At 33.5% G+C, this 24,358-nt stretch overlaps 1 pseudogene; it reads right to left on the bottom strand.

Annotated features, from left to right (window-relative positions):
- Positions 1-23,744, bottom strand: LOC131050115 (ATP synthase subunit alpha, chloroplastic-like; annotated as a pseudogene).
- Positions 23,745-24,358: the final 614 nt, after the last annotated feature.

The following is a 24,358-nucleotide window of genomic DNA, read 5'->3' as shown; positions in this document are numbered from 1 at the left end:
TTATCTTATTCCCAACATAAGAAAAAGTTGGATATTTTCTTGAATAACTTCTTTTAAAAGGCCTTCTGCTTGTTCCATCAATATCCTAGTAGAACGTATAATTTCTCCAAACTGGGGTTTATTTTTTACTAAATACTCGCATAACCTAAGGATAAATTTTTTAACTTGTACGATACCTAATGCATCTAGATATCCATTCGTTCCAGTATAAATCATAGCTATTTGTTCTTCCACTGTTAAAGGATCCGATTGAGATTGTTTGAGCAATTCACGTAATCGTTGACCTCTTGCCAATTGATCTTGTGTAGATTTATCAAGATCAGAAGCAAATTGTGCAAAAGCTTCTAACTTTGCAAGTTGAGCTAATTCTAATTTTAATTTTCTAGCTACTTGTTTCATAGCTTTCATCTGAGCTGCATAGCTTTCATCTGAGCTATGGATCCTACTCTAGATACGGAAAGACCTACATTAATGGTAGGTTGAATTCCTGCATTGAATAGATCAGCTGATAAGAAGATTTGCCTGTCGGTAATGGAAATTACATTAGTTGGAATATAAGCTGAGACATCTCTAGCTTGAGTCTCCACTATTGGTAAAGCAGTCAAACTCCCTCCACCTAACTGAGAATTTAATTTAGCTGCTCTTTCTAATAAATGAGAATGTAAATAGAAAACATCTCCTGGATAAGCTTCCTGGCCAGGGGGTCTTCTTAATAGAAGAGACATTTGTTGATAAGCTTGTGCTTGTTTGGAAAGATCATCATAAATGATTAATGTATGTTGTTCTTTATACATAAAGTATTCGGCTAAAGCTGCTCCTATATAAGGAGCAAGATATTGTAATGTAGCAGGAGAATCCGCAGTTTCCGCTACCACAATGGTATACTCCATTATGCCACGTTCTTCGAAGGTATTAACTACCTGAGCTATGGAAGAAGCGTTTTGGTCAATAGCGACATGAACATATTACATTCTGATTTTTTTGATTTATAATCGTATTTGTAGCTACTGCCGTCTTACCGGTCTGCCTGTCCCCAATAATCAATTCTCATTGACCGCATCCTATAGGGATCATAGAATCAATAGCAATAAGACCCATTTGAAGAGGTTCATATACAGAATGTCTTGAAATAATACCTGGGGCGGGAGATTCGATCAATCAAGATTCAGAAGATGAAATCTTCCCCTTACCATCAATAGGTCAAGCTAGCGCATTTACAGCTCGACCCAAATAAGCATCACTTACTGGTATCTAAGCAATTTTTCCTGTTGCTCTTACGGAGCTTCCCTCTTGTATCATCAAGCCATCACCCATTAATACAGCTCCAACAGGGCAATACCTATTGTACCATCTACAAATTCTACTAATTCCCCTGCCATTACTTTATCCAGACCATGAATATGAGCAATGCCATCCCTTGTGAGATCATATATTGTGTAGGTTTACTTAGAACTCATTGTGCGATGTGGCAGCTATAGTGCACAAAAACAATCCTAAGTTAGTTAAGATAACAAAAATTTCAATAAGCAAAAACAGGGCTTTAGATCATAAGATTTATGTGCCTCATCCATCAAAGCTAGAAAGAGGGAAAAAAATAAATAAGACAGAAATGTGATTGATTAGAAAGTCTTAGGATTATAATGAATCTAGATGATGGTAAGTTGGCCCCTATTTTTCCTATTAATTAGCTAAGAGTTTTTAATTCACCTTGGCCTTCTATGGTTCTGTGTCTGGCTTTAAATGTAGTTTTCCTTAGCTATAAATTGTTTGACACAGAACTAAAGATCATTTACTTCTGTGTGCTCCTGTAGTCATGCGTTTTGGTAGAAATTTACAGCCTAGATCATATGTGAATGTCTCACACTCCAAATTGGTGTCTTGCTTGACAGGCTAGGTGAGCACTTAAGAAACTATATTTATTCCTTTGTTTTGCATATAAGAGTTAATTTTGACTACCCAGTAGAGTAGAAAATGCCCATCGTAGCTTTACTTTTAATGATGGTACAACATACATGTTTTTGAGTTGCACCATAGCCCAACTCTTCTTTCTATAGCACCAACAATGCCACAGCCACTGCATTCTCTTGATACGTCTACTCAGAGAGATATAGTCCATAGCCACCCATTTCAGCTCATAGCATGTATCATGTATAGAAAGTAGAAATGCCTTGCTCCCTTAGTGGAACACAACCATGGTTCTTCTCATTCTCTTGATACATCTACTTAGAGAGATATAGCCCACAACCACCCATTTCAGCTCACAACATGTATCATGTATAGAAAGTAGAAATGCCTTGCTCCCTCAGTGGAGCACAACCATGGTTCTTATATCCATTCCAAAAAGAGTGGAATGGTTATCATAGAATAGAAAGGGGTGTTGGTACCTGCAAAGGCTATGTTAATATCACTATTTTGATCGTAATGATTGAACACATTTTTTTTTATATTTACTTGTTCATATGAATCCAAACTTGAAATTCTCATTGTCAATGACATCTTGTTTGCTCACATTAGTATTTAATACATTATTCTTTGCCTAGGGTAATGATTACTTACTTAAAATAGATACTGATGATTCCCATGCCTTCAAGGCATAAATTGAAAGTAATTCGCATATCATGCATGCTTAATAAACAGAAGCATGTGTATATTAAAATGAAAAAAATCTAGAAGTGGAATCTGCAAGGCATAGTCATTTTGATGGAATTTGACAACAAGCCAATAAATTTGACAAATTTTGAGGGCATAACGTCAATTAGTTGCATAGCTCTACTTATAGAAGAAATACGTTCAGGTTAACCAAAAAAATAGAATGGGTCCATGACATGAGTTTCAAACTTCACTTTTGATAAATGATCAGGTTTTCTCCTTTCTCCCACCCTAAAAAAGATGAAGTATTAGAAATAAAGAGATCTACTTCAAATTATTCAGATAAAAATATTTTTAAGAGGTAACTATCTATGTTCTGTATAGAAATTTTGAAGAATACTTTCCTACCAAGAAAGTGCTTCACGTCTTTAGGATCCGATGCTACACCGCTATTCAATAGCCTAGTAAATCAACCCTATTACATAAATTGAATCCTTTTTTTGGCCCATGAGCAGATTTGATCGTATCAGCCTGAACTTTCAATAATTGATCTTTATGGTTCTTTTTCCATCAATTGAATTGATTTTATTTTATCCATGGACTATCCAGGCTATATTTACCGATTCATATTTGGGCTCCTATGAGGGATATTCTTTTGACTACAGCTGATAAAAAACCATTGTTTTGGATGGTGCATATGTAGAAAGCCTCTTTTTTTTTCTTTTCCGTAGTTCTAAATGAATTCATTCTATAGTAAATATAGCCACACATAATGACATATCAAGGTCGTATTATTAAGAGCTTGTGGTAAAGACGGGTTTCGTTCTAATGCCTAGAAATAATATTCCAAAGACTTAGTATGTTCCCCATTACTCAAGACCTATATTATATAATATATAACTTCGGTCATAGGGGTCAATTTCCGGTCACATGGCTTCATAATAATTTTGTAAAGCTTTCGCATATTCCCCTTCGGATTGAGATGACATTTGTTACGATCGTTCATTCAATTGAAATGATCTCCGCAAATGGTTGCTTCCTTTTTAATTAGGAGCCATCCTCTATTATATATCCATTCAAATTTTGTAAAAAAAAAACTTTGGCTTGCTAATTCTGGGTAGGTATTTCATTTTCATTGGTTACTGTCGATGAGCTAGATGACCCCTCCTCGATTATTTGTCCACCTTTGACGGGAAACCCTACATCTACTTCACACTCAACTAAGTTATCAGATCATCAAGATAAAAATATATCATTCAATAGCATCATAAAAATCACTAAATTTAAAATGCCAACCATCATGTTAAAATGTTATTAGTAGGATCATAATGTTGTCAATATCAAAATGTTATCATTTACAAATATCTAATTTAAGGGAAAATTTTGTAATCTAAATTTGGGTCATGACATCCTTCCCCACTAGGAAGAGACATCACCATGATGTCTTAGTACACATGCTAAAACAATAATGTATAAATCTCAATGAGCATCCAATAGACATCTACGCTCTAATATTTATGTATAATGAATCATATTAACCTTATACAACCGGTGTCATATCATACCACATTCGTGCATCTAATTAGATTCCTTTTATCAATCCAATTATTTTATAGAATTAATGCTAGACACATGTCTTAAGAGGCTATTCTTATTTACAATTTAGTGGATTCTCAATTGCCAACAATAGAAGGATATGCACAATAGGAATGGATCGAAATACCTTTAAATGTTTTTATACAATATTAACTTGTAGGCTAGAAGGTGTTTATTCAAACTTATCACATAGTAATCACAAAAATGATAGCCTAAGGATTTGATTGCCTATTCACAAGAAACATAGCTCAATACCCAAGTCTTGGTAAATAGAGTTAATAATAATAAAGAAATAGAAGAAGTTGCAATTCAGCACATGCATACATGAAATAATTTGAATTAGTTAACTCATGTCACCATTCAATTATGTGACCTAGGCTTTACGCCCATCTTGTCACATTTAATTATGTGAGCTATCACATCACATTTGATTATCATGTGACCTATCTCATCACATTTGATTATCATTTGACCTATCTCGTCACATTTGATTATTAATTATTAATGTCATGTCCATATTAAATCTCAAAAATGTCATCACACAAAACTAAGATGTAAGCCTATTTCATCCAATGTCATTCATGTAGGCAATCATATCCTTTACATTTATTAATGCATTGGATATCATATCACTACATTCATAGCAATGCGCATGCTACCGTACATCAAACATGTCAAGGACCTCTTTAAGTTATAAGGCTTATTTTCAATCCTCTCATTTCTAGGATTTTATTAAGATCAACACAAAACATGATAATTTGAGTATCCTTATGTCCAACTATGCACTCAATCATAGTTGCAAATATCTTCCCATTTCTCAACTCAAGAAGACATATGTGAGGGAAAATTCTACCACATGTACACAACGTGATTTTTTAGTGACTAGACCCTCTTAAATGCACAAGGACTATTGTGATCACAAGGTATGATACACATGATTAGCTCTATAGAATTCTTCACATAACAAGTTCAAGCAAGTAGGCCATGATACTGTTGGAATCCAAGAACACTGAGAGGGGGGGGGTGAATCAGTGTTCTACTGGAATGTTCAAATTTAACCTTATTAAAACATGCATTCACCAACCGGTAAACCAATACATATAAGATTGAAATAAGTAAAGCAATCAATAAGCCAATCACACAAATGCATACCATAACACAAAGAATTATATGTGGAAAAAATCAAAGAGGAAAAACCATAGTGTGATTTGTGACCCACAATATCAATCCACTGGCCATATGAAAAGATATTACAAAATATGGGGGCCTACACTTGTAGGAAGGCTTAAAGCCTAGAGCACACTGCTCATCACAAAAGGAGTCTCACTAACTACATACAAATCCATACTACAATCCAGAAGAATGAGTAAACTGCACTAATAACATCTTCTATGCCTGAATACAGTTTCAGTTAAGCTCTGACTATTCTATTTCTAAAACCCTAAACCCTTACCGGAATAACCTCTTACATAATCATCATTCATCACTTTAAAATTATCTTACACTCACTCACATTACATTCCATTGTATCACAAAATGATCTAATCAACTAACCTATATACCTTTACAATCCTTCATGCCTTATGTCAGCTTACATAGATAATTATAAAATGAATATACAAGTCAGCTCAATACATAAATACATGAATATCAAAATCAATTGTCGATTGTTGGATCTCCCAAATGATGTCAGTATCCTGAATGTAAGTCATGTCGGCTTGCAATGCCGATAACCAAATAATTCCTTCCTACCGATGAAGATACTTGTAGGTGTCGATGCCGGTGAAGTGTCTTTCGGTAAACAACCAAACCAAAATATGAAAGCCGGAACATGTTGCCATCAATGACAACATATTGAAACCAATCAAATGAGTGTCAATTTCCAACAATTTCCCCCTTTGGCATTGATGGCAACACATGTGAAAAATGATAATGGTTTCCATCTGTCAGTTTCACCCTGAGAGTGCTCCCCCTGAGCTGAATATCCATCTGTGATCATGATCTATACAAAATAATCTACACCTCCATATCTCCAGATGCCAAGAATATATTTTTCACCTATACCTCCCCCCTTGACATCAATGCCAAAAAAATATACCAAAAATCAAGATGAAGAATGAAATACTATACAAAGAGTGTGTCCCAAAATATCTTACCGAAGCTGAATATAGTTGAAAATTTCTGGATAGGCTTTCTCCAAAAGCTCTAGATAGGTATCCCAGCCAAATTTGAATGTGCCAAAAATAGATACAAGTCCATTTAGCATGTGAGCATATGACTCTTTCTCATTAAGCTCTTCTGGTGTGGGCCTCCCAACCAAAACAATGCATTCCTTCTTAATTTACACTAAATGAGTCCAACCGGGGACTCGCCAATCCTCTAAGACCTCTATTTCTCCTAATGATTTTGTCTTTTACCCTCTCAAGAGCTGAAACTTGGGCTTCCAAAACCAAAATCTGACCATCAATAGATGTAGTCAAAGAATTTGTGCCATCAAAAGAATTGACTATACCTACAATTTTCTCCTAAATATCCTTAATCCCTTTATCTATCTTTGTTGTAAGTAAATTTGTGTTGCAACATACTCTATAAATATTAGTCTAATTATTATCAATCAACTTCAACTTATCATTGATCTCCTTCTTTGACTCAATCATATGATAAAAAGTAGCTCTCTTAGCTTGTGTAAACCTCTCCAATGTCTGCTGGTTTGATATCTATTGTAAAGATTGAAAGTCCTTTGAAATGTGCTCTGATACCAATTGTTGGAATCCAAGAACACTGAGATGTGGGGGGGGGGGTGAATCAGTGTTCTACCAGAATGTTCAAATTCAACCTTATTAAAACATGCATTCACCAACCAGTAAATTGGTACATATAAGATTGAAAGATGTAAAGTAATCAATAAGCTAATCACACAAATAAATACCATAACACAAAGAATTATATGTGGAAAACCTCAAAGAGGAAAAACCATAGTGGGACTTGTGACCCACAATATCAATCCACTGGCCATATAAAAATATATTATAAAATATGGGGGCCTGCGCTTGTAGGAAGGCTTACAACCTAGAGCACACTGCTCATCACAAAAGGAGTCTCACTGATACATACAAATCCAAACTACAATCCGGAAGAATGAGTGAACTACAATGATAGAATCTTTTATGCCTGAATACATTTCTGGTTAAGCTCTGACTGTTCCAGTTCTGAAACCTTAAACCCTTATCAGAATAACCTCTTACATAATCCACATTCCTCACATTACATTCCATCATATCAAAAAATGATTTAATCAATTGAACTATATACCTTTACAATCCTTCATGCCTTATATTGTCTTACATAGATAATTACAAAATGAATATACAAGTTGGCTCAATACATAAATACATGAATATCAAAATCAATTGTCGATTTCTGGATTTCCCAAATGATGTCGGCCTCCAATATTAGTATCCTGAATGTAAGTCATGTCGGCCTGTAATGTCGATAACCAAAGAATTCCTTTCTACCGGTGAAGATACCTATCGGTGCCGATGAAGTGTCTATCAGTAAACAACCAAACCAAAATATGAAAGCCAGAATATGTTGCAATCGATGACAACATATTGAAACCAATCAAATGAGTGTCAATTGCCCACAGATACAAGGGCCTTAAATATGTTGACTTAAAGGGAATGATTACCTTTAGCGAAGGTTCCAACACTCATGACCAATAGAAAATTCACATGCTTACGAGTGCAACATAACGCATGTACTAGGCCACATTGCATAATTCCCTATGATAAAGCGTTTATAAAATTAACTTTATTATACCTACTATATAAAGTAGGAACATCACAACCAAAATTCTTGAATATGAAAAATAGACTTCCCATAATGTCATAAGGGATAAAAACAATTTAGGAAATTTAAGGTGTCGATCGAAAATGACAAACTTATGTATCTTTTATATATTACTACTTTCATTCTTGCAATATTCCATTCTTATAAAAATTATGTAGCTCACATACCTATAAAATAGAGAAATATTCATTAGTCCCATCTTCTTAGATTTATTTCTCAATTTAATCCAACCCTCATACTTTATAGTTTATAATACTCCATATAAGACATTGATAAACAAAGCAATCATCCAAACATGAAGCATAAGAGGGAATACAAGTCCACTCAAAATTTATTATACTAACCATGATCCAAACATCAAGGAGACCATCTTCTGAGAGGCACTCCTCAACACACAATAATCTAGAAAAATCCTTTACATAATTTGAGAAACATTAATAGCTAGGCCCACATGACACATTATGTCTTATTGGTGTGGCTTGTCACACATTACACTTTTATTCAAAATAATGGTACACTTGGCTTTACTTATTTGAAGAGTCCTTCCTTTTTATTCTAGATGTTTGATGGGGACAATGTTTAGCATAATGGTCTCCTCCATAGATATAACACCCATCTCTAGGCCCCTTCGGTATATAGTTATCATAATGAGTCCTCTTATTTCTTCCATATCACTTCCTTCTAACTCTATCTCGAATATGATTATCTCTATTCTGTCAATTATTATTTCCCTATGGTTGATTCATCCAAGATTTGGAAGCTCCTTCTATAGCCAAAAATGTAGCCACTAGGTCATAGATCATACTGCCTTCTTGGTTTCGGTTCCTATTCTGGTCTTTCATTCTCTCGATCTCTTGTTCTAGGAGATGTACCCCTTTCCCTGGTTGATTCAGGGTGTTAATAGTTTTGTCCAACCTCTTGTCTAGAGTATGGTACATGTCATCCATGATCCCACAACAATTGTCATTTTTAGTGACCATTTTGGTTAATTAAGGTTGTCCTACACCAAAATTCACATCTTTTAGTGAGGTAGACCATAAAGTCCTAATATAGAACTTAGAGCTCAATTTTATACTCTCTAGTGCATACTAATATGTAAGAGTTATGCCTATCAATTTTCCATTATTGACTTTTACAATTTCATGCAAAATACTAGAACATACTATTAGGATAACTGGTGAACAACTGAGAGGGGGGGAGGGGTGAATTAGTTGTTAACAGATTATATTAATCAAACCACTTTATAACCTTTAACCAGTGCACATAAACATTGAATACCAGAATAGCAGAAACAGATACCGGTAAGCAATAGAACTTAACAATGAAATAGAGAATTAACACAATGCAACCATACCACATAACACCATGATTTGTACATGGAAAATCTAGTAAAGGGAAAAACCATGGTGGTAAGCCTACCCACAATCAGATGATACTTCTACAAAAAGTATGTGATACAATAAGAGGCTTGCACATGCAGGAAGGTACACTGCCTAGAGCATACTTCTCATTACAAACGAGTCTCACTGACTACAGAGAGGTTATAACCACCTCAAGATAATTGGAAAACAATCCAGAAGAATGAACTGCCAGAGATAACATCTACCATGCCTAATTACAGTCCCAGTTAAGCTTAATACCGAAGGCCTTTGACCTCTTACTTAAACCCAATTTGGTCACCTATGATCGATCAAATCTCCTTCGCATATGATATTACATTCCACAACCATGACCATTACCACCATAACCATGATCTACAATGAGATCTTACATCAATTTATACAAACCTTAAGGCCTAAACCAATTCGGTCGACCACCTAAAAGATATTACAATAAGATCATTACATACATCCATATTACAATAATAGGCCATGTCAGCTTAAGACCAAAACAAAAATAACCAATCCATAAAATATCCTGGTAACGTGTAGAGAACACGTTATCATGATACTGGTCCATAACCTAGATAGGTTCCGGACCTAATCTAGGTCCACCATGCCAAAGCGATGTCTTCAATCAGTTGAGGCATGATCAGGGATCACCTTCTGCATCCTTAATTCCATCTAGAAGCCGCACCAACACCACTTAACCATTCTATCAAATATTCTTAGTAAAAGCTCTGCTGGTTAAACCTTAAACCCATGCCGGTAACACAAGATCTTCTACTAGTAACCAAAACCTGTCTATCGGGAACCAACCATAACAACTACTGTTGACATCAATGACAAAGCATCAATGCAACACATAATCAATTCCTCTATATTACCAACAATCTCCCCCTTTTGCATCGATGACAACACTAGATGTGAAAAACATCTAAGTACCAAGAAATGCCAAAGAAGTCTCCCCCTGTGGAAGACAACCAACAGTTTCCTGAATATCAATAAATCTTTCCCTGTGAATAATATCTCAGTAAAGTTCTGACTTTATTTTTCACATCACTATCTCTCCCCCTTTGACATCAATGCCAAAAATCTGACAAAAATATCAAAACAAGAATATAAGCCTCTAAATCTCAAAGCTGACTACTCCCCCTGAGTAGTAGCACCACTAGATCAACCCAGAGCAAAGGATAAAGATGATGATGCATACTAGACTGATAGTCTGCTCCATCAATTAAGTTTCTTCCAGAGGGGTAGATACCCCTAACTTGTCTCTCAAATACTCAAATGATTCCTTAGACAATAGTTTAGTGAACATATCTACAATCTGTTATTTAGTGTTCACATAAACCAATTTGACTTCCTTTTCTTCCACCTTGTCCTTCAGAAAGTTATATTTTATTGATGTGTTTAGTCTTAGAGTGAAATACCACATTCTTAGACATGTTGATAGTTGCATAGTTATCACAATAGATAACCACCGGTTCACTACAATTTACCTTGATATCCTTCAACATTTGCTTCATCCACAAGAATTGAGTGCAATTGGTTGTTGTTGCAACAAATTCATCTTCTATAGTAGATAAAAAAATGCATGACTATTTTTTGCTGATCCATGAAACCAATTTCTTTCCAAGACATAAATCTCCACTAGAAGTGCTCTTCCTGTCATCATTATCACTTGCCCAATCTGAATCTATATATGCACATAAAGTGAAGTTATCATCTATAGAATACCATAAGCCATATTTTGTTGTTCCTTGTAAATACCGAAATATCCTCTTTACTACACATTCATGATTTTCTTTAGGATTACTTTGATATCTTGAAACAATACTTACTGCATTCATAATATCTGGTCTAGTTTGAGTTAGATATAACAAGCCACCAAGCATAGACATATACCTTGGCAGATTTACCGATGTAGATGTGTCTTTGATAGACAATTTCTCACTTGTCACCATAGGAGTACTTACCGGTTTGGAATTATCCATACCAAACTTCTTCAACAATTCCCTTAGATACTTAGTTTGACAGATAAAAATGCCTTTGTCAGTTTGAGTAATCTACAAACCTAAGAAAAATCTCATCTCACCAATCATGGACATTTCAAATTCATTCTGCATATTATTAGAGAATTCCATGCACAATTTATGTTCACCTCCAAAAATGATATCATCAACAAATACTTCAATAATCAGAATATCATCATCAGTGATCTTATAATATAAATTACTGTCAACACTGCCTTGGGTAAAATCAAGCTTCAAAAGATATTTATCCAACCTTGCATACCAAGCTCTAGGAGCTTGTTTCAATCCAGTTTCTACCTTAGCCTTAAAGATCTTGAATTTCTCAAAATCTTCAAACTTCTCCCTAAGAAAAGTCACCCACATCATTCTAGAATAGTCATCAATTATCAACATGAAATATCTATCACCTTGAAAACTTCTAGTCCTTGCTGGACCACATAAGTTAGTGTGAATCAAATCAAGCACATCATTATATTTATCATGCATGCTCTTAAAAAAATTTCTAACTTGCTTTCCCAATTGACATTCCTTACATACCGGATTATGAAGTTTCATAACCTTAGGTATATCTCTAACTACCTTTGTTGAACTAATCTTAACAATACAATCGAAATTAACATGATACAACCTCCTATGCCATAACTAACTCTCATTAATATGATAAATCAAACATGTCTTATTACTAGTGTTCAAGTGAAAGATATTACCTCCAGTCTGAGTACCAGTTGCAATATCCAATCTAGTTTTGTTAATGATTTTGCATTTTCTATCTTTAAACTGAACTTGGAAACCCTTGTCCACCAATTGACCAACACTTAAAAGATTATGTTTTAAACCTTCTACATAATAGACATTATCAGTATTATGCTTGCCATCCAGAGAAATAATACCTCTACCTTTGATCATAAATGCTTTGTCATCTCCAAATCTGACTTGACCGCCATTGTATTCTTATAGGGACATAAATTTTCTTTTATCTCCAGTCATATGATGTGAGCATCCACTATCAATTACCCATTCATCCTTGTCTTCAACTTTTGCTGCCAGGGCCTTTTCTTCATTCTTGATAGCCGGTTCCAGTTCATCTTCTTTTATAGCATATAACACCAATTCCTTTCCATTTTTGGGTCCACTAGCAGAGTCTGCTACCGGTTCATCCTCAGAGTCATCACTTACTCCTTCTTCATCCACTATGTAGCATTGTTTACTTTTCTTGAATCTATATATGTTTTGAATAGGCTTAAATGATTTCTTAACTCTCTCTTCAAATCTTGCATTCCTTTCAGGACATCTGGATGCAAAATGACCAATCTTATTACATGCAAAATATTTAAAAGGTGCTTTTCCTTCATACTTACTTCATGTCAGTCCTTTAGGTACTCTTCTAGCAAATAAGGCTTCAATTTTCTCAAATTATCCATCCTCTTTCCTCATATCTTCCAATTCCTTTGAATATAAGGCTTTTCAATCACTCTTTCCTGTAGATGTTGATGCATGAAAAGTAGGTTCAGATTTTGTATCTCCAAAAGGTCCAAATTCTTCAAGCTCAAAAGCAGATAATTTCCCAATCAAAATGTCTCTATTAACTGAAGTGTTTCTCATTGTTCTCAATTTACTAATTATAGTTGCCTTCATCTTGTAAGTTGGTTGAAGGGATCTCAAGACTTTGGAAACTATTTCATCTTCACTCAGAGATCCTCCACAACATTGAATTCTCATTACAATCTCATTTACTCTTTCCATAAATGTAACAATTCTTTCATTATCTTCCATCATCAAGTTTTCATACCTTACCCATTAACTATCAAGTTTAGCAACTTTTACAGTAGGATCACCTTCATTCAGAGTTTGCAATTTATCCCACACAACCTTTTTCAATTATTTATTAGTTAATCCCATGATTTTCTGATCGCTAAGTGTATATAAGAGGGCTTCTCTAGCTCTGCAATCATTTTCAATATTCTTGTCCAGGTCTACAAGAGAAAGATTGTCAGATGTCGGATCATAAGGTGTGTATCCTTTCTTAGTGATCTCCCAAATATCCTTTTCAAGACATCTAAGATGAGTCTCCATTCATATTTTCTGTATCCCATAATTTGTTCCATCAAGCTTAGGGATTTCTCCTCTAAAAATTGTTGTCGGTGGATTTGAAGTGTTAGCTACCATAGGATCTACCTCAAGCAGTTAAGCTTATGCAAAAGAGGACCAAAGCTCTAATACCAATTGTTAGGATAGCTGGTGAACAACTGAGAGGGGGGGTGAATCAGTTATTAACAGATTATATTAATCAAACCACTTTATAACCTTTAATTGGTGCACATAAACATTGAATACCGGAATAGCAAAAATAGATACCGGTAAGCAATAGAACTTAAGAATGAAATAGATAATTAACTCAATGCAACCATACCACATAACACCATGATTTGTATGTGGAAAACCTGATAAAGGGAAAAACCAGGGTGGGAAGCCTACCCACAGTCAGATGATACTTCTGCAGAAAGTATATGATACAATAAGGGGCATGCACATGCAGGAAGGCACACTACCTAGAGAATACTTCTCATTACAAAAGAGTCTCACTGACTACATAGAGGTTATAACCACCTCAAAATAATTGGACAACAATCCAAAAGAATGAACTATCAGATATAGTATCTGCCATGCCTGATTACAGTCTCCGTTAAGCTCAATATTGGAGGCCTTTGACCTCTTACTTAAACCCAATTTGATCACCTATGATTGACCAAATCTCCTTTGCATATGATATTACATTCCATGACCATGACCATTACCACCATAACCATGATCTACAATGAGATCTTACATCAATTTATACAAACCCTAAGGCCTAAACCAATTAGGCTAGCCACCTAAAAGATATTACAATAAGATCATTACATACATCCATATTACAATGATATGCCATGTCGTCTTAAGACCAAAACAATAATAACCAATCCATAAAACATCCTGGTAACGTGTAGAGAACATGTTAACATGATACCAGTCCATAACCTAGATAGGTACGGGACCTAATCTGGGTCTGCCATGCCAAAGTGATGTCTTCAATCAGTTAAGGCACAATCAGGGATCACCTTCTGCATCCTCAATTCCATCTAAAATCTGCACCAACACCACTTAACCATTCTATCAAATATTCTTAGTAAAAGCTCTACTGGTTAAACCTTAAACCCATGTCGGTAACACAAGATCTTCTACCAGTAAACAAAACCTATCTATGGGTAACCAACCATAATAGCTAGTGTTGACATCAATGGCAAACCATTAATGCAACACATAATCAATTTCGCCATATTGCCAACACATACATGATTACTTTAGGTCTCACAAGTGAATTTGGTCACATATCTACTAATCAATATAGATTTATATCAAATAGTCAAGGAATGTATGTGAAATAAAATAAATATCTAGCACTTCTTTATCTTTAGTAATTTCATTACTCTTATATGGTTTCTAGTGGTTTAAAAAATAATTCCATGTACTCTTTCTGAGATGACATGCATAATATATATATTTCTTTTCATAATGAGATTAGTAGTATCATGCTTATTTATCTAGTTGAGACCAAGATTAATAATCTAAGGCATCGATGTCTTAAGAATAAATGTTAAGGTAGCGATAATTCAATTAAAATTTAAGTAAAGACCCATGCCTCTTAATCAATAATTATATTATCCTTCCTACCACTCCTACAAATGATAGACCATTTACTAGGGTATTTCCCATTATTACTATAAAATAATATAAGGTTAAATAGGGAAGAGTTGTTATTCAATAAGGAATTCAATATAGCTATATAGTTTCTTTTTAGAGGAGATGAAAAAGATAACCATGAAATCATTAATATATTTATTTCCTATATAAGATATGCTAAGTTGTTTCCCAAGCACTAATGCAGACAAAAATTTAGGGTCTTTTCTAAAATTATGTGTCACTAAAAGAGGTCATACTCTCCCTTGCATCACACATTTAGAATGCATTCACATTAGTACAAGTATATTTCATACAAAGTGCTATCAAATGCATCACTCAACACAAACATTATCAATGGATATGCTATGTAAGAAAGTGTTACATCAAATAGGAGAGATTAACAATCACACACAAATACACATACACATAAAGTACCAACTACTCATACACTACCTAGTTGGCATTTCAAGTGATCAAGTGTCACAATATAGAGTGGTGAACTCAAGGTCCTAGTGCTTAATCTAGGGCTTTGATACCAAAATCTAAGAACCCACTAGTCCTAACCTTAGATAAACTAACATAATTGATTCCTAATTAAATCTTGGTAAATTTCCATTTCCATAAATGCAAGATTTCAGTTAACTATCATGCATTTAAATATCAATCACCATTAATATGAGTGCAAATACTACATTCAATGAAAAGAAAGTAAGACCCACAAGTTATGAAGAATGGGCAAACTAGATCATCTAGTCAATTAGTTAGCAAATATACAAATGAGTTAAATAAATATAACCACAAGTATATGAAAATTATAAAATACAATGAGCATCTAACTTGAATGTCATGCATTCAAAGAGAACGCTATACAATGGTTCATGTATACGATTAATGTGAACATAAAGTATGTATTAACTTAAACAAGTAGTCACAAAAAGAAGGAAAATTAAGCATGAAGGTACACATCCCACAAATCATGCACAAGTAGGACATGTGTTAGTGGGTTAGTGGTTAGTAGTTTTCCTCATTTCCTGTTAGTTACATTCTCTTGGTGACTTCCTATCGCATTTTTGATAGTAAGCCTCATAGGCCCTTTACATAGCTTACATAGATTGATTATGAGACCACATTGGTCTATTAGAAGAAATAATTAATACATCATACAATATTACATAAAAATGTATGATATACATAATTCTCTATCTTCGGATGTAGTGTCTTCCTCGCCATCGGACTCACCTCCATTTGCAATCTAGAAGACGAACAAATAACCCAGGTAGTTTATCCGACCAACCAATTGAAGCTTGCACTTCCTGATGCTCATGACAATCTCCTGTCTCTCACGATGGAGTATCCTAGCAAGCCGACATCAACTTTCAAGAATGGACCTGTGTGTGCATGTAGTATCTAACAACCAACCTGTTGAACTTAGCTACATGTGTTATGGTAGGGAGAAAGAATTTAAGTTACTAGCCAATTTTAATCCTACTAGGGTAGGTGAAAAAACCCTTCCCTATTTAACCGATGATCAAGAACATATTTTCATTATACATCCTTCATAGACAAAAGATAAAATTACCCCTCCTAGGTATATTTTACTCACATTGATAATTAATGTTTTATTATATTACGTTTGTTATTTTTCTTTTAATTAAACCCATTTATGGAGTTTAGATTCCATTCAAATGAAAACACATCATATAGGGATCTTATTGAATGATCGCTTAACTTAATAAGGTAATATGAAATATTACAATCACAACCTACTTATTATATATAAATATACATATAACCCAACCAATTAGTTTTTGGTAGAAAACTAGTCCTATTGACCAAATAAATCAAGGCTAATCATTCAATATTATGTAAACTATTTATAATTTTCATTTAACCATACTAACACATATTTCCTAAATAGTTAAAAATTAAATGACCCCTCCTCATTAGATTGATTTATCGTAAAGACTTGGTTTTGTATTTATTAGTTCTCCTTAAAACATACCCAAATATGGGTTTAAACTCCATACATCTTCAAGAATTAGCATATTCTATATATATATTTATACATTAAAGAAATAGAGGGAAGGATGATAGTAATAAATGATAAGAGTAAAGTACTCTTTACCGAGGCAATAATCAATTCATAAGAATTCATCTCTAGCAATTTCAATAGATAGTGAAGGTAGTTGCTATACAAAAATTGGCAAAAGAGATTCCATAAAGAAGTAATCCAAAACTATGTCAAAGATATCAAGAAAAAGATACGTTGGGTAATATAAAAAATATTATCCAACTATATTTATCTGCAATAGATGAACACCTCTTATATACGTGTAATATTGTCAAGTCACAAAAGAAAATCTAATTGTTATCTTTACTAGCTCAAATGGTGAGACATAAAATCATAGAGTATAGAAAGGGGGCGATGAAAAGTACTTGAACCTGTATAGATACCTGATTAGAACTATCCAACAATCATTTAGTAGATCAACCCAATTAATTATTCATAGAACCAAGGAAGATAATGAGGGGGAGGGTGATTCAAAATGGTAACCAAAGGAGTATCATATGTGCTTGATATCGACTTAGCCAACAAATTGTAGATTAACATAATTGGGGGGGGGGGGGGGGGTGATTTAGACATCAAGATTGATTAAGAAAGAAAACTTTATTCATAATTAGTGCAGATTGAGCCATTTATCTATGAGATTAGGAGAACAACAAATTGAACCATGTCATATTTTCAAATTGGAGAAAAAAGGAGACATGGTTATAACAATTCGATTCAACAAAAAATACAATAGGAACAAAGAAAAATGGGGAGGGGCGATACCTCTTGTTGTAACTAAGGAAATTCAAATGTTCTTACCTTGCTAGATGTAGAGGGAGGTAATACATAGGAGAGAGAGAGAGTGATGGCTTCTACAAATCATTCTCCTCCCTAACCACCCCTTTTCTAGTTATTAGATTTGCAGAATAGGTGAAGAAAGGGAGGCGAAGACCGAAAAAATTGGAAGAGTGAAAGGAGGTGGCACCTTCTTCCTTGCTAGCCAATCCACTCCTTACCCAAATTCACCTTCCATTAATGATCTCAATGCAATGAGATAATGAATACAAAGGGGAAAAATTGATAGGAGAGCTCCCAAAATTTGGCATTTTCTAATTGATGAGAGTGCAAAGAGATGATTATTCAATATCTCTTTCTAGGCTTTTAATTATTTCTGGGCTGAGAGAATCAATCCTCAGATTGTGGATCTTGACTAAGAATTCAAAATTGATTGGAAGTGGAAGTGGAGAAAGCTCAAATAGATTTGTCGATTAAGAGAGTTAATCAAGATTTTGACTGGTTTGATTAGCCAGTCAGAAGAGGAAATTGAGAGTTGATAGGAAGATTCAAATAGTTTAACCTTCTATTCAAATTTGAACTCATGTGTTAATTTTAAAAGTTATTAAATTAATATATTAAATTCATTTATTTTTAATCTTTTATTTATTTTAATATTTTATGCTTCAATATATCATAATGTTATTCATTATTGACTTCCTAAATCAATTTTATTGTTTAATTTTATTGTTTAATTCTTACGTTTGTGTGTGTGAATGCACAAGCCATATTCCCTAGGTTACTGTTGACTTGCTAGAAGACCCCTCCTCAATTATTTGTCCACCTTCGATGGTCGACCCTACATCTACTTAACACTTGACAAGTTCGTCAAATCATCAAGATAAAAAATGTTTCATTCAATAGCATCATAAGAAGTCACTAAATTTAAAACATCAATCATCACGTTAAAAATGTATCATCATCATGTTAAAATAGCATTAGTAGGATCATAATATCATCAATATAAAAATGTTATCATTTACAAATGTCTAATTTAAGGTAAAATTTTGTAATCTAAATTTGGGTCGTGACATGACTCAAACAAAATTATATGAAAGATTCCTTCAAAAGTTTCCTGAAATAAGAATTGGTTAAAGATTTTTTGAAATGGCTAAACCTTTTTATGTTAGGATTAATCATGTATGCACCATGTGTTGTTGTAGGATGCATATTGAATTTTCCATGCACTATGATATTTATCATCTTATATGTTCTACTTTGCACACTAACAATGTTTTACAAGAATATAGTATACAAGCACCTCCTAAGTCACTAAGATAATTTATTTCAAGTATGTTATGTAAAAGATATGATAGTTGCATTTATTATAAGATGATTTGTTTGAAAGGTTATTGTGCTACATGTTGTGATTTGTAAGATTTAACAAGATGTGTACATTTGGAGAGCACACATGAAATTGGTAAGATATTAGTTTCTTTTGGAAAATACAAGATAGTCACATATGGGGTTAAAGATGGAAAAGAATTGAAGAGATGTGAGTTAGTGAAAAATGATATATGTGTAGCTGAATTTATGAAAATGTTTCAAGAGAAACTAGTTTATGATTATATAATGCATACACATAGAGCTCGGTGGTTAGATGAGCAATTCAAGTTATGTAAGGACACATTTCCTCTTGGTACCATTGTCTCTATCATTAATTTTGCTAAGAATTATACACTAAAAACTCAAACTGAAGTTAAATATATGTATTACCATTCTATACAAATTATTATTTTTGTACACATAGCATTCATGCATACAGATGATAGCACAAAGGAGGATAGAAAGGTTTTAAGAGAGTATCACTTCTACATAAGTGAATATCATACTCATTCGTCAAAGTTTGTGCAAGGGTGATTTAAATTTTTCTATGATAATTTAAGGGAAAGAAACATAAGATACAACCAACACATAATATGGTCAGATAATTGCACCTCACAATTCAAGAATGCAAGGATGTTCTATTGGTTGACTAGGATGCATGTGACAAGCGGTGTACAACATTTTTGGATTATCACTGAGGCTAGACATGGAAATAGAGAGCACGATTGCGTAGGAGAATACATAAAAAGAGCCCTAGCTAGAGAAGAATTGAAGTATGAAGGTGGTGTTGAGTTGATATATACAACAACAATTGTGCAATGGTGTAACTCTACAATGGGACCAAGTAATGCAGGTATGTCCATGGTTCATAGATATTTTTGGTTGATTAGTGAATCTAATACTGAAAACTATCAATATTGTTGTATAGTTGTAGGATCAAGTGACATACACTCGATTAGAAGTTCAAATGCAAGTTCACTAGTAATTTATACTAGATAGATTGCATGTTTTTTCTCTTCATGTATAATTTTTTTGTGGGAAGAATGTGAATCAAAAGAGTGGGTTGATAAATGGTCTTGTAGACCATTGGTTCCCATTGATACATATCAAGCTCCCAAAGCATTGCAATTGAACCAAATGGAAGAATTGGTGGATTTCGACCATGTATCAGACCTAGTGGAACCAAGTGATTTTTTTGGTTAATTTTGTAGGATTTTTTTTAGCTCATTTCATTACATCTCACATTATTTTTGGTATTAATTATAATTCTATAAAATGTAGGTCACATGTATGCAATTTTGCAGATGAGAACAATGAAGAAGGAATGGATTACTATTTGTGTCATTGTATTGAGCCTAAAAGAAAATTGACAACCACAATCATTGATGGAGAGGGTATTGAGTACCCAATAGGGTCTATTGTTGTCATAGGGACATGGCTTAGAAGATACCCTATGAATAAATCTGATGTTTGGTTGTTTGAGGACTTTGAAACACACAAACATATTCTTCATTTCTCCAACCTTGTTGTTGCAACAAATATTCAATTGATTAAGTATCATGGTAGACCTCATAACAAGAATTTATGGAAAGTTAATGAATCTAACCAGAAGGCAATACTTGACACAATAAGGGTTAGGGATGATCCAGCAAGCCCACTTGATTGATTTCAGGTCATCTACAAGTTTTCAATGTGTTGGAGCATTACAACGATTCTATGGTTTAGGGTAGAATGATTTTGAGAATTTTGTATATATCATTGGCGAATTGTTCTATATTTGTTTTTTATATATATAAATGCCCATAACCTAATTTGTGCATATTTAGATGCAAAATTTTGTATATTGAAATGGCCATGACCTGATTTATGCATATTTAGATGCCAAATTTTGTATATTTAAATGGCCATAAGTTGAATTGTGCATATTTAAATGCCAAATTCTATAGAAATGGCCATGAGCTGATTTATAAATAAATTTTTTGTACATTTAAATAGCCAAATTCTATAGAAATGGCCATGAGCTGATCTATTAATATTTAGAGGCAAATTTTTGTATATGTAATTTTTGTATTGTTTGATTATAAATGCATAAATGGAATTTTGTGATGCATTTTGTATTTATGATTATACTTCATATTTTGTATGACTATTCATGAGTACATGACCCAATTTTGTTTTCACACCAACCGAAAAAATGCTACCCTATGAAAATGGCTTCGAGTCTTCGAAATTTGAGATAGGTCATTATAGATGGGCCTAACATGAACCTATAGCTTCAAACAGATCATTCATATGCATCCTAGATTCTGAGAAAGAATCTGTTTAAGTTTGAACATTTTTTGGACTTAGGGCACTTGAGAGATGGCATCAGTAGGTCTTGGATCTGGATGTTCCAACGAGTTGCAAGGAACAACAAGATCATGCCTACCATAAACATGCCCACCTAGACATGATCGTGGTGGTAATTGGTGCCCACAATAAATGGAATGAAATTTAACCTATCTTACAACCTTGCATTGTGTAGTGCCCCTACCCTAGTCAGCTTTGTAAAACTGGTTTGACCTTGGTTGACTTTTTATATGTGGCATTCTTGGATGGTTGATTAACCATTATGTAATGTTGTAGTCAGATATTGTGATTATTGTGCGTACCTATTAATGTGCTTTCACATCGATTCTTATGTAAGTTTAATTGTTCTCCTGATTCTTGTTATTAATCTCAAGCTAACACTTTCATTGAATATATATATATTTGTATGCTGGTGTGACTCTTGGTTGTAGGAGATTTCAGGTATAGTACCATTGAGGTGCAAGGTTCATCTTCACCTGGATTCACAAGGTTGAGTATAACTCTTTCGTCCTTAGAATTTGGGTTAGCTGGTCGTAAAACCCTCAGTGTACCCTAGTCATGCTCAAGTGAGTGTCACCTGTGGTCCATCAGTTTCCCTTTTCGTTTGGGTTTGCGAGTCGTGTATTTGGTTGTCTTTCTTGGTTTGCATGCCTTGCGTGTGGTAAAAAATTGAGTATTTTGTCCTAAGTATTTAATTTGATTTAATGTGTTCATTTACGCATTAGTAATTGAGGAATTAAAATAAATAGGTTTCTTTTATGTGTTTAATCATTAATTAAAAATATTGCTCTATTTATGTTTGTAGCAAGTTTAATTTAATGGTTAATTTTAAATAACCAATTTATTCAGTTTATACATTTTAAAAAGGAAAGATTTAAAGTTATTCAAAATAGAAATAATTTAATCTCTTTTGCATTTTTGAAAAGAAAGGTTAATTTTAATTATTTAAGAAAATCAATTTTGATTAGAAAAGTAAATTTTATTCATATATATTTGATTTAGTGTGAAGATTGATTTTGGGAATTTAATTAAATAAAAAATATCTTATCCTCATTAATATTGTGAAATATAAATGTTAGCTTTGTTAATATTGAGAAAATTAAAATTAAATGAGAGAGAAGCATTTTAATTTTAAATAGAAAAGCAAGTTAGATTATTTGAATAGTTGAAAAGGATGATTTTTCATTTTTATTTTATTTAAAAAGTGTTTAAATTCGAAATTAGGGGATTAGGTCAAATTGGTATTCCATGTAACCTAGGTTGGAAAAAAATATTTTTAGGGTTGTTGATTTTTTTGGGGAAAAAAATATTTTTGGATGGAGGAAATTGGGGATTTTTGGAGAAAATGAAGGATTTCTACAGCTGCAGGTTGGGCTCTTCTTCAAAATCTTGCCAGGAATGCTAAAAGAGGTAGGATTCTTGTTTACCTTCTTATTTCATTGTTAAAATTAAAAAAAAATTGTGTTTGGTTGTTCTTCATGAAATTCTGGTTTAAAAATCCATGAATGTTCTCAGATTTAAGTTTTAGTTTTGAGAATATTGGTTGTTTTGGGTCAAGATTGTTTAAATGAAGTGGATAAATGGGAGTAAATCCATCTTAGGTAGCCAAATATGCTTTGTGGTTGAGCAAATCTTGCCTACTTAAAGTTATTGGGTATTTGGAAAAAGCATGATCTTGCTAGGAAAATTTCCCATATTGTTGTTTTTGGAACATTCTGGAAAATACATTTCAGTCTCTATATGGGACTATGAATGAAAGAAATTGGGGTTTTAGTTAATATTATTTTATTTGTTTTTTTGGTGTTATTGATCTGATTTAAAATCAAATGAAAAAAAAAGAAAATGAAAATTTGTTTGGGACTAGGGTTTGGCGGGCGGAGGAGCCGAGGCTTGGCTCACGCTGCCTCCCTTCCCCTCCTCTCTGCGGGCTCCGCAGTGACCTGCATCTACATCTGCGGAGACCTGCGTCCATGTCCATAGGGACCTGCGTCCACAACCGCAAGGACCTGCATCCATGCCCGCAGGGACCTACGTCCATGGCGCCGGTAGGAGCCCCTGCAAGTGGTGGCCGCGGGGGAGGCTGCGGGGCTTCCCACCTCTCCCGTGATGGGAGGTGGGCCCTGCAGTGGTTCCCCCTGATTTTTTTTAGCTTTTTTTTTAAACAAAAATAAAATAAAACCTATGATATCCAAAACTTATTTTTAATAGTCTTTTTTTATTTTCTTTTATTATTAATTATTATTAATATATAGTTTATTAATGAGGATTAATAAACATGTATTAATTAATAATTAATTTAAAAGTGGTGTACTATTAAATTATTTTTAATATATATATTTTATTAATGGGGATTAATATAAATATATATTAATTGATATTTAATTTGGAATTGTGTATTAGTAAATTATTAATGGTTATATGTTATTATCCAGGGGTTAATAAATATCAACTAGTTAATAATTATTTTGGATAATTGGAAAATAGGAATATTATATCATTGGGTATTTTGGAAACTTAAATAATATACTATTGGAAATATTAGGAATTAAATAAAGTATCGTTAGGAAAATTTGGCAAGTAAATGAAAATTTCATTTAGTAGAATAAATTGTTAATTTATATTTTTCTCTG

The sequence above is a fragment of the Cryptomeria japonica genome, chromosome 5, assembly GCF_030272615.1.
Source record: "Cryptomeria japonica chromosome 5, Sugi_1.0, whole genome shotgun sequence".
NCBI classification, from domain to species: domain Eukaryota; kingdom Viridiplantae; phylum Streptophyta; class Pinopsida; order Cupressales; family Cupressaceae; genus Cryptomeria; species Cryptomeria japonica.
This window is presented reverse-complemented; position numbering and strand designations above follow the sequence as displayed.